The sequence below is a fragment of the Phoca vitulina genome, unplaced genomic scaffold (assembly GCF_004348235.1).
Source record: "Phoca vitulina isolate PV1807 unplaced genomic scaffold, GSC_HSeal_1.0 scaffold35, whole genome shotgun sequence".
In the NCBI taxonomy this organism is placed as follows: Eukaryota; Metazoa; Chordata; class Mammalia; order Carnivora; family Phocidae; genus Phoca; species Phoca vitulina.
Window position 1 is genome coordinate 4,293,927 of NW_022589738.1, and position 16,696 is coordinate 4,310,622.

A 16,696-nucleotide genomic window follows, 5' to 3' on the forward strand; every position below is an offset into this window, starting at 1 on the left:
AATTCTTATATCAGACAAATTAGATTTTAAACTAAAGTCTGTAATAAGAGACACAGAAGGACACTATATCATTCTTAAAGGGTCTATCCAACAAGAAGATCTAACAATTGTAAATATCTATGCCCCCAACATGGGAGCAGCCATCTATATAAGCCAACTGTTAACCAAAATAAAGTCATATTGATAACAATATGTTAATTGTAGGAGACCTCAATACTCCACTCTCAGCAATGGACAGATCATCTAAGCAGAAAATCAACAAGGAAACAAGAGCTTTGAATGATACATTGGACCAAATGGGCCTCATAGATATTTACAGAACATTCCACCCTAAAACAACAGAACACTCATTCTTCTCAAGTGCACATGGAACTTTCTCCAGAATAGACCATATACTGGGTCACAAATCAGGTCTCAACCGATACCAAAAGATTGAGATTATTCCCTGCATATTCTCAGACCACAATGCTTTAAAACTGGAACTCAATCACAAGAAAAAATTTGGCAGAAATTCAAACACTTGGAAGCTAAAGACCACTCTGCTCAAGAATGTTTGGGTCAACCAAGAAATCAAAGAAGAACTTAAACAATTCATGGAAATCAATGAGAACGAAAACACATCAGTCCAAAACCTATGGGATACTGCAAAGGCGGTCCTAAGGGGGAAATACATAGCCATCCAAGCCTCACTCAAAAAAATAGAAAAATCCCGAATTCACCAACTAACTCTACACCTTAAAGAACTAGAGAAAAAGCAACAAACGACACCTAAGCCACGCATTAGAAGAGAAATAATTAAAATTAGAGCAGAAATCAATGAATTAGAAACCAGAAACACAGTAGATCAGATCAACAAAACTAGAAGTTGGTTCTTTGAAAGAATTAATAAGATCGATAAACCACTGGCCAGACTTATCCAAAAGAAAAGAGAAAGGACCCAAATTAATAAAATTATGAATGAAAGGGGAGAGATCATGACTAACACCAAGGAAATAGAAACAATTATTAGAAATTATTATCAACAACTATATGCCAATAAACTGAGCAATCTGGATGAAATGGAGGCCTTCCTGGAAACCTATAAGCTGCCAAGACTGAAACAGGAAGAAATTGACAACCTGAATAGGCCAATAACCAGTAACGAGATTGAAGCAGTGGTCAAAAACCTCCCAAAAAACAAGAGTCCAGGGCCTGATGGATTCCCTGGGGAATTCTACCAAACATTCAAAGAAGAAATAGTACCTATTCTACTGAAGCTGTTTCAAAAAATAGAAACAGAAGGAAAACTTCCAAACTCATTCTATGAGGCCAGCATTACCTTAATCCCCAAGCCAGGCAAAGACCCCATCAAAAAGGAGAATTTCAGACCGATATCCCTGATGAATATGGATTCCAAAATCCTCAACAAAATCCTAGCTAATAGGATCTAACAATACATTAAAAGGATCATCCACCACGACCAAGTGGGATTTATCCCCGGGATGCAAGGGTGGTTCAACATTCACAAATCAATCAATGTGATAGAACACATTAATAAGAGGAGGGAGAAGAACCATATGGTCCTCTCAATTGATGCAGAAAAAGCATTTGACAAAATACAATGTCCTTTCCTGATTAAAACTCTCCAGAGTATAGGGATAGAGGGAACATTCCTCAAGTTCATAAAATCCATCTATGAAAAACCCACAGCGAATATCATCCTCAATGGGAAAAAGCTGAGAGCCTTTCCCTCAAGATCAGGAACACGTCAAGGATGCCCACTCTCACCACAATTGTTCAACATAGTACTAGAAGTCCTAGCAACAGCAATCAGACAACAAAAAGAAATAAAATGTATTCAAATTGGCAAAGAAGAAGTCAAACTCTCTCTTTTCGCAGACGACATGATACTTTATGTGGAAAACCCAAAAGACTCCACCCCCAAATTACTAGAACTCATCCAGCAATTCAGTAATGCGGCAGGATACAAAATCAATGCACCGAAATCAGTTACTTTCTTATACACTAACAACGCAACTGTAGAAAGAGAAATTAGAGAAACGATTCCATTTACAATAGCACCAAAAACCATAAGATACCTCGGAATAAACCTAACCAAAGAGGTCAAGGATCTATACTCTAGGAACTACAAAACACTCATGAAAGAAATTGAAGAAGACACAAAAAGATGGAAAAATATTCCATGTTCATGGATCGGGAGAATAAACATTGTTAAAATGCCTGTGCTACCCAGAGCAATCTATACCTTCAATGCCATCCCGATCAAAATTCCAATGACATTTTTCAAAGTGCTGGAACAAATAGTCCTAAAATTTGTATGGAATCAGAAAAGATCCCGAATCGCCAAGGAAATGTTGAAAAAGAAAAACAAAGCTGCGGGCATCACGTTGCCCGATTTCAAGCTATATTACAAAGCTGTGATCACCAAGACAGCATGGTACTGGCACAAAAACAGACATATAGACCAATGGAACAGAGTAGAGAACCCAGATATGGACCCTCAGCTCTATGGTCAAATAATCTTTGACAAAGCAGGAAAAAACATGCAATGGAAAAAAGACAGTCTCTTCAATAAATGGTGCTGGGAAAATTGGACAGCCACATGCAGAAGAATGAAACTCGACCATTCTCTAACACCATTCACAAAGATAAACTCAAAGTGGATGAAAGACCTCAATGTGAGACAGGAATCCATCAAAATCCTAGAAGAGAACATAGGCAGTAACCTCTTTGACATTGCCCACAGCAACTTCTTTCAAGATACATCTCCAAAAGCTAGTGAAACAAAAGCAAAAATGAACTATTGGGACTTCATCAAGATCAAAAGCTTCTGCACAGCAAAGGAAACAGTCAACAAAACAAAGAGGCAACCCACAGAATGGGAGAAGATATTTGCAAGTGACACTACAGATAAAGGGCTGGTATCCAAGATCTATAAAGAACTTCTCAAACTCAACACCCAAAAAACAAATAATCAAGTCAAGAAGTGGGCAGAAGATATGAAAAGACACTTCTCTGAAGAAGACATACAAATGGCTAACAGACCCATGAAAAAATGTTCATCATCATTAGCCATCAGGGAAATCAAAATCAAAACCACATTGAGATACCACCTTACACCAGTTAGAATGGCAAAAATGGACAGGGAAAGAAACAACAAATGTTGGAGAGGTTGTGGAGAAAGGGGAACCCTCTTACACTGTTGGTGGGAATGCAAGTTGGTACAGCCACTTTGGAAAACAGTGTGGAGGTTCCTCAAAAATTTAAAAATAGAGCTACCCTATGACCCAGCAATTGCACTCCTGGGTATCTATCCCAAAGACACAGAGGTAGTGAAAAGAAGGGCCATATGCACCCCAATGTTCATAGCAGCAATGTCCGCAATAGCCAAACTGTGGAAAGAGCCGAGATGCCCTTCAACAGATGAATGGATAAAGAAGATGTGGTCCATATATACAATGGAATATTACTCAGCCATCAGAAAAGATGAATACCCAACTTTTACATCAACATGGATGGGACTGGAGGAGATTATGGTAAGTGAAATAAGTCAAGCAGAGAAAGTCAATTATCATATGGTTTCACTTATTTGTGGAACATAAGGAATAACATGGAGGCCATTAGGAGAAGGAAGGGAAAAATGGGGGGGGGGGAACTGGAGGGAGAGATGAACCATGAGAGACTATGGACTCTGAGAAACAAACAGTGTTTTAGAGGGGAGAGGGGAGGGGGGATTGGTTAGCCCAGTGATGGGTATTAAGGAGGGCATGTGCTGCATGGAGCACTGGGTGTTATACGAAAACAATGGATCGTGGATCACCACATCAAAAACCAATGATGTATTGTATGGTGACTAACATAACATAATAAAATAAAAAAAAAAAAAGAAAATGAAGGATGAAATCTACACACATCCAAATCTAAAAAAGAAAAAAAAAAAAAAATGAGTGAAGGAAAAAAAAAGAGGCAAACCAAGAAACAGATTCTTAACTATAGAGAACAAACTGATGGTTACCAGAGGGGAGGGTTAAACAGGTGATGGAGATTAAGGAGTGTGCTTGTTGTGTTGAGCACTGGGTGATGTATGGAAGTGTTGAATCACTATATTGTACAGCTGAAACTAATATAACACAGTGTGTTAACTGGAATTAAAAACTTTAAAAAAAGAAAATATGGTATCTACATGTTTGTGTGTGCATGTGTGTGTGGGTATATATATAATATGTATTATATATTATGTGTCTTGTATATATACATATATATAATATAGATATATATGTATTTCCATATAATACATATAATATGCATCATATATATAATCTTTGCATATAGTATATATATAATATATTGTGAATACAATGTATATATGGCCCAATATTATTCCACCATAAAAAAGAATGAAATCTTGCCATTTATGACAGTGTGGCTGGACCCTGAGGACATTTTGCTAAGTGGAATAAGTCAGGCCAAAGAGGTTAAATACCATATGATCTCATTTATAGGTTGAATCTTTAAAAAAAAATGAGCTCATGGGTATAGAAAACAGACTGGTGGGGGGCGCCTGGGTGGCTCAGTCGTTAAGCGTCTGCCTTCAGCTCAGGTCATGATCCCAGGGTCCTGGGATCGAGCCCCACATCGGGCTCCATGCTCCTCAGGAAGCCTGCTTCTCCCTCTCTCACTCCCACTGCTTGTGTTCCCTCTCTCACTCTGTCTGTCTCTGTCAAATAAATAAATAAATAAAATCTTAAAAAAAAAAAAAAGAAAACAGACTGGTAGTTGCCTGAGGTGGAGAGTAGTGGTGTGTGAAGTGGGTAAAGGATGTCAAAAGGTACAAATTTCCAGTTATAAAATATGTCATGAGGATATTGTGTACAGTGTGGTGACTGTAATTAATAATACTATATTGCATATTTGAAAGCAGTTAGGAGAGGGATGCCTGGGTAGCTCAGTCCGTTAAGCCTCTGCCTTCAGCTCAGGTCATGATCTCAGGGTCCTGTCTGGCTCCCTGCTCAGTGGGGAGTCTGCCTCTCCCTCTCCCTCTGCCTCCCCCCACACACGCTCGTGCTCGCTCTCTCTCTCTCAAATAAATAAATAATCTTTAAAAAATAAAAAAGAAAGTAGCTAGGAGAGTAAATCTTGAAAGTTCTCATCATGAGGAAAAAAAAAAAACTTACATGAAATCGATCAAAGGTGCCCAGGTGGCTCAGTCGTTAAGCGTCTGCCTTCAGCTCAGGTCATGATCCCAGGGTCCTAGGATCGAGCCCCACATCGGGCTCCCTGCTCAGCAGGAAGCCTGCTTCTCCCTCTCCCTCTCGCTGCCGCTCTCCCTGCTTGTGCTCTCTCTCTCTGTGTCAAATAAATAAATAAAATCTTAAAAAAAAAACAAAACACTTGCACCTATGTATGGTGATGGATAGTAACTGGATTTATTGTGAACATTTTGCATTATATACAAATATCAAATTATTACATTCTACACTGGAAACTAATGTTATATCAATTTTTTTAAAAAGGACCGTTCCATGAAAAATTGTGTGCACTATACACTCCAAGGCTGCCATCCCTATCGGTCTATATCATGGATCTTTCCTGTTTATATTCCCAATGTAGGGGAAATGATGGTCTCATTAAACTAGATTTATCCCATGAATGGTTCTTTGTCCAGCATGTTCAAGCATTGCCACTCATACAACAGTCTGGTGCCATGGATATTTCTGGACTTCTGATATGATCAATGTGGAGATAACCAAGGGCATCATAGAAATGAAATATTCCTTGAACTTTGGGTACACTGCACAATTCACAGGGTGCCATTCATATACTATTATTTTATATATATTATATACAATGTGTATTTCTGAGGTTCATATAGGGGTAAGAGATTACCAAATGAAAGTAGATATATTCAATACACAAACGCATGCAGTGCACATGAATGCAGTACCAAATGAATGGATTTCATTGACTCTGTGGTCTAGTCCATGGTGTTTTCTAGACTCCTGTATTCTTAAAGTTGTAATAAGTAATGCCCACACGGAAGTAGACTTATTCCACGCGCAGTTCAGTGCAATGCACAACTGAAGGAGTGCAATTCACTGTCTTACCTATTCCATGGATATTCGTGGACTCCTTGCTTCTTACCATGGAGGTATGTAATGGCCACAATAAATTAAACCTATTCCATTTGCTGTTAATTGCACTCCAAACTCATTTAGTGCCATTCACATCACAGTCTGCACCAGGGACCTTTCTATCCATGCTCATGTACAGGGAAATTTTGGGCACATACAAGTAGACTGAGTATGGTTGTAGGCACTGTGTACTCAAGATAAGTCATTCACATCCTAGTCTTCACCATGGAGTTTTTGGATCCCTGATGTGGTCAGTGTGGAAGGAGTGATGGTTGCATGAATGTCAACTGGTTCCATGTGCAGCTGTGTGCTCTGCACATTCAAGCGTGCCGTTTACATCTTACTTTGTGACATGGATTTTTCTGGATCCTCCTAGGGAAGCAAGTGATGGCACATGAAAGTGAGTTTAGTCCATTTATGATGGTGCATGCAGGAGAAGCAGGTGGCCAGGCAAAGACTTAGAAGCAAAGAAACTGAGCAGGATCATCCTCAGAGGGTCAAGGTCACCAAACTCCAATAGCCTACTTCCATTTGTTATTTTCCCAGGAAAACCAGAATTTTTTTGTCTTTTTAAAAGATCTACATTCCCTTGAAAACATTCTCATTATTTTGCTTTTAATCTGACACAAAAATATAATTCCTTAAGCATTTGCCATGTTTTGGACACACTACGAAGCCCTTTACGTATTTTATTTCATTTATTCATTTCCATGTCCTCATGAATTAGTTACTAGTCATATCCCATTTTTAAAAATGAGGAAACTGAGCTTTCTTTTCACCCTCTCCACCCTCTTCCCAGCACTGCTCTGGCTGCACCACGTTTGCTCAGAGCTCCCGGCTCCTGCTAAGCGAGCACCACCATCCTTTTTCTCCAGCCACCATCATGATCAACTCTCAGGACCTCATCCGCTAGGATGAGATGTTGTCCACCATCTACAAGATCTGGGGGATGGCACAGGGGCTGTGCCTGGAGGTGGAGGGGAGGACGGTCAGGAGGACGGAGGGTAACACTGATGACCCGCTCACTGTGGGAAATGCCTCCACCTCCGAGGGTGAAGGTACAGAAAGCACAGTCATGCCTGGTGTTGCTACTGTCCTGAAACATCACTGGCAGAAACCAGCTGCACCGAAGAAGCCTACGAAAAGTACGTCAGAGATTACATGAAATCGATCAAAGGCAAACTTGAAGAACAGAGGCCAGAAAAAGGAAAACCTTTTATGACAGGGGCTGCAGAACAAATCAAGTACATCCTCACTAACTGCAAAAACTACCCGTTCTCTGTTGATGAAAACATGAACCGACGTGGCATGGTTGCTCTGCTGGACTATTCTGGGGATGGTGTGACCCCATATAGGATTTCCTTTAAGGATGGTGTAGAAATGGAAACATGTTAATGAACTTGGCTATGACTTTGGATGTATCACCTGCTGCCATAAGAAGCTGCAGCTCTTCAGCCACACGACATCAGGACTTAGACGAATGGGACTGATACCACCTTGGGCTCTTCATTTATTTCAACCTTGACTTATTTGGAGTGGAGCCATTTATTAAAAAAAAAAAAAAGTAAAAAATAAACATGTCAGGTAGGTTGTCTACAAATAAAATTCATATAAGCTAGAAGAATGAGGTGGTGCCTGGGTGGTTCAGTCAGTTGAGCGGCTAACTCTTGATTTCGGCTCAGGTCATGATCTTGGGGTCGTGGGGTGGAGCCCCACGTCAGGCTCTGCGCTTAGTGGGGAGTCTGCCGGAGATTCTCTCTCTCCCTCTCCCCTTCCCCCCGCTCTCTCTCTCAAATGGGTAAATAAATCTTCAGGGGAAAAAAATAAACAGATGTGGAAACTGAAGCACTTAATACAGCTGTTAAGTAATAAAGCCAAGATTCAAATTTAGGTCAATCTGAAACCAGAGCTCAAAGTATGCAATCCTGTTAATATCTCTTTAAACTATGTTTTCATTCTACTAATGGTCTTTTGAACAGAGAAATTTAGCTGCTTCATAAATATTACATTTTGGAAAAATGGAAAGTTCATTGAAGGAAAATGTGAGCCAGGAGATCTCAGACTGTCATATGTATAAAGTGCTGGATTAATTAATGTGTTCCAGTGGCTGAGATTTCATTGTATTCAAAGGAGATTAAATTTAAGATTTAAAAAATTATGATGGTAGCCTACCCTTGGATCTTTGCCTAATAAAACAGTCAAGTATGACTGAAGCAAAAAGGGTTTATCCACCCCTCTCAGAGGGAGCTCAGTTCACATTGTGAAAAGTGAGTTACTGCAGAGATAAAAAGAATGTGTCTAGATGAAGCCATTGCAGCAGTGTCTTCTTCCTGCTGGGCCTGAGCCTTCACACAGATCCTGAGACCGTATCTCAAGACCTTCCTAAAAGCACCAGTATATGCATTAATAAATACATCATTGAAAAGTGAAATTAAACTAAAGCCCCTAGGAAAAGAAAATGAATACCCTAGGAGAGTGACTCTAGCTAAATTGGCCAACATAATTAAGTGCTAGCTTTCAGATCACTCCAGTCTATCAGTCAATGCAGTATTGAACGGCTAACAAATTAGGGAGACATGGTCTTCACCCACAAACTTCTGTTTATAAACACCAGATGTTTCTGGAACCACTACTTTTGCTGGGGAGGTTTAATTTTGCCTTGCAGTTCAGTAAGATTGGAGTAGTTGGAATATATTCTCAAAGCTGAAGTATTCCTGAGCTTCTGGAACAACCGGTAACAAGTATACTTATCTTAAAAGTTGAGCTTCTGTGATGAGCAATTCTATGAATATTGAATGCCTTTTAACCTATATGATACCACCCTTGACTGGTTGTTTTTTTTTTTTTTTTGGAGGGCCTAGGTTCAGTCTAAAGGATTTCAGCATGAAGTACACCAATAGAAAGTTTTTTTTAATCTTAATTTAGTTTCACTGTGTTTCCACACTCCTGTGTATGTATGTGTGTGGATACACACCAACAATATCTTCTCTTAAAATAAATATACCAACAGAAGAAGACTTATTTCTACCTTCCTTAGATGTGTAATTTATTTTTTAAATAGAAGTGTTAGCAACACCATCAAAGTCTAACTTCCTCAAACCTGAAGATGCCTCCTGAGCCTTGGATTTTTATTTCCATTTACTCTGTTCCTGAGTCTCATCTGTGACTTAATATGGAAACATACACCTTGTTTGGCTTGCAGACTAAGAGACAGTTTTTGCCATGATTCCTGGAGCATTTATGTTAATGCATCATTTGGATTTCTGTTGCTAGCAAAGATGGAGTAACAGGGCCTGGATTTACAGGAACAAAGTTATGAAACAACAGTTTTCAAAACATTGGACATTAGACAATGAAGGACAATAATTCCTGAAAAACAGGAAACATGCTAGGTAAGCCCTATGATTGCCCCAGAAAATTGAATCCGATAATATATAAAAAGGATAATACATCATGATCAAGTTGGGTTCACCCAGGAATACAAGGCTGGTTTTTTTTTAAATTTTTAAAAATATTTTATTTATTTATTTGACACAGAGAGATTGAGCACAAGCAGGTGGAATAGCAGTCAGAGGGAGAAGCAGGCTCCCCGCTGAGCAGAGAGCCCGATATGGGGCTCCATCCCAGGACCTTGGGATTATGACCTGAGCCAAAGGCAGATGCTTAACCAACTGAGCCACCCAGGCACCCCTACAAGGCTGGTTTAACATTAAAAAGTAATCAGTAAAGGGCTGTCTGGGTGGCTCAGTTGGTTAAGCATCTGCCTTCGGCTCGGATCATGATCCCGGGGTCCTGGGATCGAGCCCCGCATCAGACTCCCTGCTCGGCGGGGAACCTGCTTCTCCCTCCTCCCGGTCTTGTGCATATGCGCACTCTCTCTCTCCCCGTCTCAAATAAATAAAATCTTAAAAAAAAAAAGATGAAGAATATTTCACTCCCAAAAGCTTCTTCACATCCCTTTGTAATCTTTCCCTCCTGCACTTTTCATCCCCTTGGCCCAGGCAACCCCTGGTGTATTTTTTGTTGCTGGTGATTAGTTTGCATATTTCAGAGTTTTATATAAGTGGAATCATGCAGTGCATACTCATTTCTGTTTGACTTTTTTAATACAGCAAAAGTATTTTGAAATTCATCTTTGTTGCTGTATGTACCACTAGCCCATTCCTTTTTATTGTTTTTTTTTTTAAAGATTTTGGGGGGGGCACCTGGGTGGCTCAGTTGTTAAGCGTCTACCTTCAGCTCAGGTCATGGTCCCAGGGTCCTGGGATCAAGCCCCGCATCGGGCTCCCTGCTCCGCGGGAAGCCTGCTTCTCCCTCTCCCACTCCCCCTGCTTGTGCTCCCTCTCTTCCTGTGTCTCGAAAATAAAAATATAAAAGATTTTTTAAAAATTTTATTATGTTAGTCATCATACATTACATCACTAGTTTTTGATGTAGTGTTCCACGATTCATTGTTTGCGTATAACACCCAGTGCTCCATGCAGAACGTGCCCTCTTTAATACCCATCACCGGGCTGACCCATCCCCCCACCCCCCTCCCCTCTAGAACCCTCAGTTTGTTTCTCAGAATCCATAGTCTCTCATGGTTTGTCTCCCCTTCCGATTTCCCCCCCTTCGTTTTTCCCTTCCTACTATTATCTCTCTCTCTTTTTTTTTTTTTAACATATAATGTATTACTTGTTTCAGAGGTACAGATCTGTGATTCAACAGTCTTACACAATTCACAGTGCTCACCATAGCATATACCCTCCCCAATGACTATCACCCAGCCACCCCATCCCTCCCATCCCCCACCACTCCAGCAACCCTAAGTTTATTTCCTGAGATTAAGAGTCTCTTATGGTTGGTCTCCCTCTCTGGTTTCATCTTGTTTCATTCTTTCCTTCCTTCCCTTATGAGCCTCTGTCTTGTTTCTCAATTCCACATATCAGTGAGATCATGTGATACTTGTCTTTCTCTGGTTGACTTATTTCGCTTAGCATAATACCCTCTAGTTCCATCCACGTCGTTGCAAATGGCAAGATTTGGGGTTTTTTTGATGGCTGTGTAATATTCTATTGTGTATATATACCACATCTTCTTTATCCATTCATCTGTTGTTGGACTTCTTGGCTTTTTCCATAGTTTGGCTATTGTGGACATTGCTGCTATAAACATTGGGGTACAAGTACCGCTTTGGATCACTACATTTGTATCTTTTTTTTTTTTTAAAGATTTTATTTATGTATTTAATTGACAGAGAGAAAGAGAGAACACCAGCAGGGGGAGTCGGAGAGGGAGAAGGAGGCTTCCCACCGAGCAGGGAGCCAGATGCGGCGCTTGATCCCAGGACCCTGGGATCATGACCTGAGCCGAAGGCAGTCACTTAACCAACTGAGCCACCCAGGCGCCCCTACATTTGTATCTTTGGGGTAAATACCCAGGAGGGCAATTGCTGGGTCATAGGGTAGCTCTATTTTCAACTTTTTTTTTTTAAGATTTTTTATTTATTTATTTGACAGAGAGAGAGAGACAGCAAGAGAGGGAACACAAGCAGGGGGAGTGGGAGAGGGAGAAGCAGGCTTCCTGCCAAGCAGGGAGCCCGATGGGGGGTCCTGGGATCGCCAGGACCCTGGGATCATGACCTGAGCCAAAGGCAGACGCTTAACGACTGAGCCACCCAGGCACCCCTATTTTCAACTTTTTGAGGCACCTCCATACTGTTTTCCAGAGTGGCTGCACCAGTTTGCATTCCCACCAACAGTGTAGGAGGGTTCCCCTTTCTCCGAGTCCTCGCCAACATCTGTCATTTCCTGACTTGTTAATTTTAGCCATTCTGACTGGTGTGAGGTGGTATCTCATTGAGGTTTTGATTTGGATTTCCCTGATGCCAAGTGATGTTGAGCACTTTTTCATGTGTCTGTTGGCCATTTGGATGTCTTCTTTGGAAAAATGTCTGTTCATGTCTTCTGCCCATTTCTTGATTGGATTCTTTGTTCTTTGGGTGTTGAGTTTGATAAGTTCTTTATAGATTTTGGATACTAGCCCTTTATCTGATATGTCATTTGCAAATATCTTCTCCCATTTCTGTCAGTTGTCTTTTGGTTTTGTTGACTGTTTCCTTTGCTGTGCAGAAGCTTTTTATCTTGATGAAGTCCCAATAGTTCATTTTTGCCCTTACTTCCCTTGCCTTTGGCGATGTGTCTAGGAAGAAGTTGCTGCGGCTGAGGTTGAAGAGGTTGCTGCCTGTGTTCTCCTCTAGGATTTTGATGGACTCCTGTCTCACATTTAGGTCTTTAATCCATTTTGAGTCTATTTTTGTGTGTGGTGTAAGGAAATGGTCCAGTTTCATTCTTCTGAATGTGGCTGTCCAATTTCCCAACACCATTTGTTGAAGAGACTGTCTTTTTTCCGTTGGACATTCTTTCCTGCTTTGTCGAAGATTAGTTGACCATAGAGTTGAGGGTCCATTTCTGGGCTCTCTATTCTGTTCCATTGATCTATGTGTCTGTTTTTGTGCCAGTACCATACTGTCTGGATGATGACAGCTTTGTAATAGAGCTTGAAGTCTGGAATTGTGATGCCGCCAGCTTTGCTTTTCTTTTTCAACATTCCTCTGGCTATTCGGGGTCTTTCCTGGTTCCATACAAATTTTAGGATTATTTTTCCATTTCTTTGAAAAAAGTTGATGGTATTTTGCTAGGGATTGCATTAAATGTGTAGATTGTTCTAGGTAGCATAGACATTTTCACAATATTTGTTCTTCCAATCCATGAGCATGGAATGTTTTTCCATTTCTTTGTGTCTTCCTCGATTTCTTTCATGAGTATTCTATAGTTTTCTGAGTACAGATTCTTTGCCTCTTTGGTTAGATTTATTCCTAGGTATCTTATGGTTTTGGGCATAATTGTAAATGGGATCGACTCCTTAATTTCTCTTTCTTCTGTCTTCTTGTTGGCGCATAGAAATGCAACCCAAAAGACTCGACCCCAAAACTGCTAGAACTCATACACGAATTCAGTAAAGTGGTAAGATATAAAATCAATCATTTTAAATTCTTTAGAAGCTCAGGGTGGCCTGGGTGGTTCAGTCAATTAAGTGTCTGACTCTTGATTTCAGCTCAGGTCGTGATCTCAGGGTCATGAGATTGAGCCCTGTAATGGGCTCCAGGCTGGGCGTGGAGCCTCCTTTAAGATTCTCTCTCTTCCTCTCCCTTTGCCCCTCCCCCCAGCCATAGAAAAGAATGAAATCTTGCCATTTGCAACGATGAGTATGGAGCTAGAGAATATTATGCTAAGCAAAATAAGTCAGAGAAAGACAAATACCATGTGATTTCACTCACATGTGGAATTTAAGAAACAAAACAAATGAGTGAAGGGAAAAAGAGAGAGAAAAGCAAGCCAAGAAACAGACTCTTAACTATAGAGAACAAACTGAGGGTTACCCGAGGGGAAGGTTAAACAGGTGATGGGGATTAAGGAGTGTGCTTGTTTTGTTGTGCACAGGGTGATGTATGGAAGCATTGAATCGCTATATTGTACGCCTGAAACTAATATAACACTGTGTGTTAACTGGAATTTAAATAAAAACTTTTTTAAAAGGTGAAGAGAATGCTACAAAAGATAGGAATAGAAGAAACAGGGGCATTTGAAACCCCTAGACTCAACATAGAGTGCCCAAGGAAGATACCCCTCCCTGAAGGCTGAAATCCAGATCTTTTTGAGAAGTCAGGGTCATGACTAAGTGGATGAAAGAGAAGTCATTGTGGTGTCAAGCCAGCAGAAGTTGCCAGAAACCCACTGGTAACTTGCAAGAGAAAATCTATCCTCTAGGATTCCTGGGAAGCTGTTCACAGGGAGGTGTCTCACAAGAGGCACCCTGCTATAAAACCACTCCCGATGGGTGCCAGGGGCAACTTCTGGACAATAGATGCTGACAGCTTCTGTGCACTGTGGGACCTGTGTACTAGTGAAGCCCAGCGTCTAAATGGTCCTGCAGAGCAAGCCCATCAGAGCATGATGGGAAATCCTTTCCTCCTGCAGTGTCTCCTCAAACACCTTACAAAGCTTAACACTGCAGCTAGCAGAGGACAGTTTCGAGGGTCCTGACCCATTTTCCCACCTGCAGGTGAAAAGGGTAACTTTGGACCTGAACATCAAGGAAGCAGTAACTGGCACAGGAAGTGAGAAAGGAGGAGAAGAGGAGGCAGTGCACAAAGTGATGAAGACCTGGGAGATGACCATACAGCTCACCTCCCGCATGCCTGCAAGGTTCTGAGGAACAAAGGAGCTGAGTGTTGGTCCTTCTCATTCCTCCAGGCATAGGATTTTGGACCAGTTACTATCTCTCTGCAGATAAAAACAGGTTTTTTTTTAATTTATTTATTAGAGAGAGAGAGAGAGCGCGCACACACGAGCACACAAGCAGGGGGAGGGACAAAGGTAGGAGCTGAGGTAGGAGCTCGATGCCAGAACTCAATCCCAGGACTCTGGGATCATGACCTGAGCCAAAGGCAGATGTTCAACCGACTGAGCCACCCAGGTGTTCCTAAATACAGTTTAATACTTGCTCTGGGTCCCACCTGTATTCCCTTCAGAAAACTATGGTGGGGCATCTGGGTGGCGCAGTCGGTTAAACATCCAACTCTTGGTTTCACTCAAGTTATGATATCGGGACCATGAGATCGAGCCCTGCGTTGGGCTCTATGCTCAGTGCAGAGTTAGCTTGAGAGTCTCTCTCTTCCTCTCCCTCTGTCCCTCCTGCTCATGTGTGCGTGCTCTCTTTCTCTCTCTAAAATAAATAAACCTTAAAGAAGGAAGAAAGGAAGGAAGAATGAAAGGGAGGGGGAAGGAAGAAAGGGAGGAAAAAAGAAAGGGAGGGAAGGAGGGAGGACAGAAGGAAGAAAGGAAACTATGGTATCTCAGGTAGGAAGGAGTATCCCCATCCTCCACGGTCTTCACCTCACTGGCTGTATTTACAAGGTGGCTGATGAGGGGCCAACAAGGGTTTACCCGAAAGTGACGGCTTGAGCAGACTAACAGTATAGTCATTTACCCAACTTACCCCTCCCCAGCAGGCAACCAAAAAGAAGAGGAAGGGCAATGTAAGAAACATTTATTAAGCGTTCCTTACCCGGTGAGCACTTGTGTACACACTGTACGTGTATGTATACATTTTATACATGTACATTTTACAGAAGAGGCATCTGAAAATTAGTGACTTGTCCAAATGGTAGGGCTGTGACTTCAACTCCTCGCTTCTAATTCTGGTTCCAGAGTTCAGTTCACTAATCCACGTGGAATACTGGCTCTCCGCAGATGTCACCAAGATAACTTGTAGATAAGACAAAGCTGGGTTTACCCTTACTGCAGTAAAAGAGAGCAACCTTGACAGAACTTTGGGTAGGAAGGTGAAGCCAGGATGTTAGGAGATATTCTAGTCTGGCTTAAGGAAGGCCTTTCAGTGAGGAAGTCTTGGTTAGGATTAGGTAAGGATGGTGATGTCATAATTTAGGATTGGTGACCACAACGAGGTGAGGATTTTTAAGGCAAGGAATTCAGAGTCTGGCAGGGAGTAATGTGTCTTTCAGGAAGTTCCTGGAGTGAGCAATAAAGTTATTTGCAACTATTATCTTCTTGGGCAAGAATCTGCTGAGACAGCAAGTTAAGGTGAAGACAGCAAAGTATGAAGTAATAAAGTCACATTACTGAGTGTAGACAGTAAGCTCTTTGGGTGTATATGGTTTAGGTTGTCATCCATAAAGGTTTTTCTTTTCTCCTTGATGGTTACATTCAAGCATGATGTATGACAAATTATTCTGTTAATGGAATGATCATTAACCAATTTCAATATTAAGACCGCTCAGCATAATAACTAACTCTTGTGTAGTCCTTTCTATGTGCTCTTTGTATCCTAGCTCATTAAATCATTGTACCTCTGTGGGTAGGTGCTATTTTTGTCTACATTTTATGGATGGCGCAGTGATGCACAGAGAGGTTAAGTAACTTACTCCTGTTCACAGTGCATTAGGCAATTGAGCTGGGATTTGAACCCAGGCAGTCTAACTCCTTTTTAGGACCTAATTACTAGTATACTAGTATACTAATTAGTCCATGTTAGGGTTTTACAGTTACCGTTCCTTCAAATCATCTGCAATTCATATCATTCAGATCAGAGGTGATTCAGATTAATCTATTGCCCAAGGTTATCCAGTTAATAAGTTATGGCCTTCAAACTAAATTTGCAGACTTCCTCACCTGAGTAATTCTTTTCCCCACCCCCCACTCAGTCTTCTATAACTACCTCTTGATTTCCAAGGAATAATTAACAAATCCATGGGGCGCCTGGGTGGCTCAATTGATTGAGTGTCAAGTCATGATCTCAGGGTCCTAGGATCGAGCCCTGTGTTGGGCTCCCTGCTCAGCGGGGAGTCCGCTTTTCCCTCTCCCTCTGCCTCTGCCCACAGCTCGCGTTCGCTCTCTCTCTCTCTCTGTCAAATAAATAAATAAAATCTTTAAAAAAAATCCATTAGTATTGTCCAACAAAGACAAAATACACCAAAAAATCTAGTTCTGTATTAAGTTAGG

General features: G+C 41.2%; 1 pseudogene; it reads left to right on the top strand.

Moving 5' to 3' along the window:
* The first annotated feature begins 7,014 nt into the window (after positions 1-7,014).
* LOC116645952 lies at positions 7,015-7,526 on the top strand (annotated as a pseudogene).
* The last annotated feature ends 9,170 nt before the right edge of the window (positions 7,527-16,696 follow it).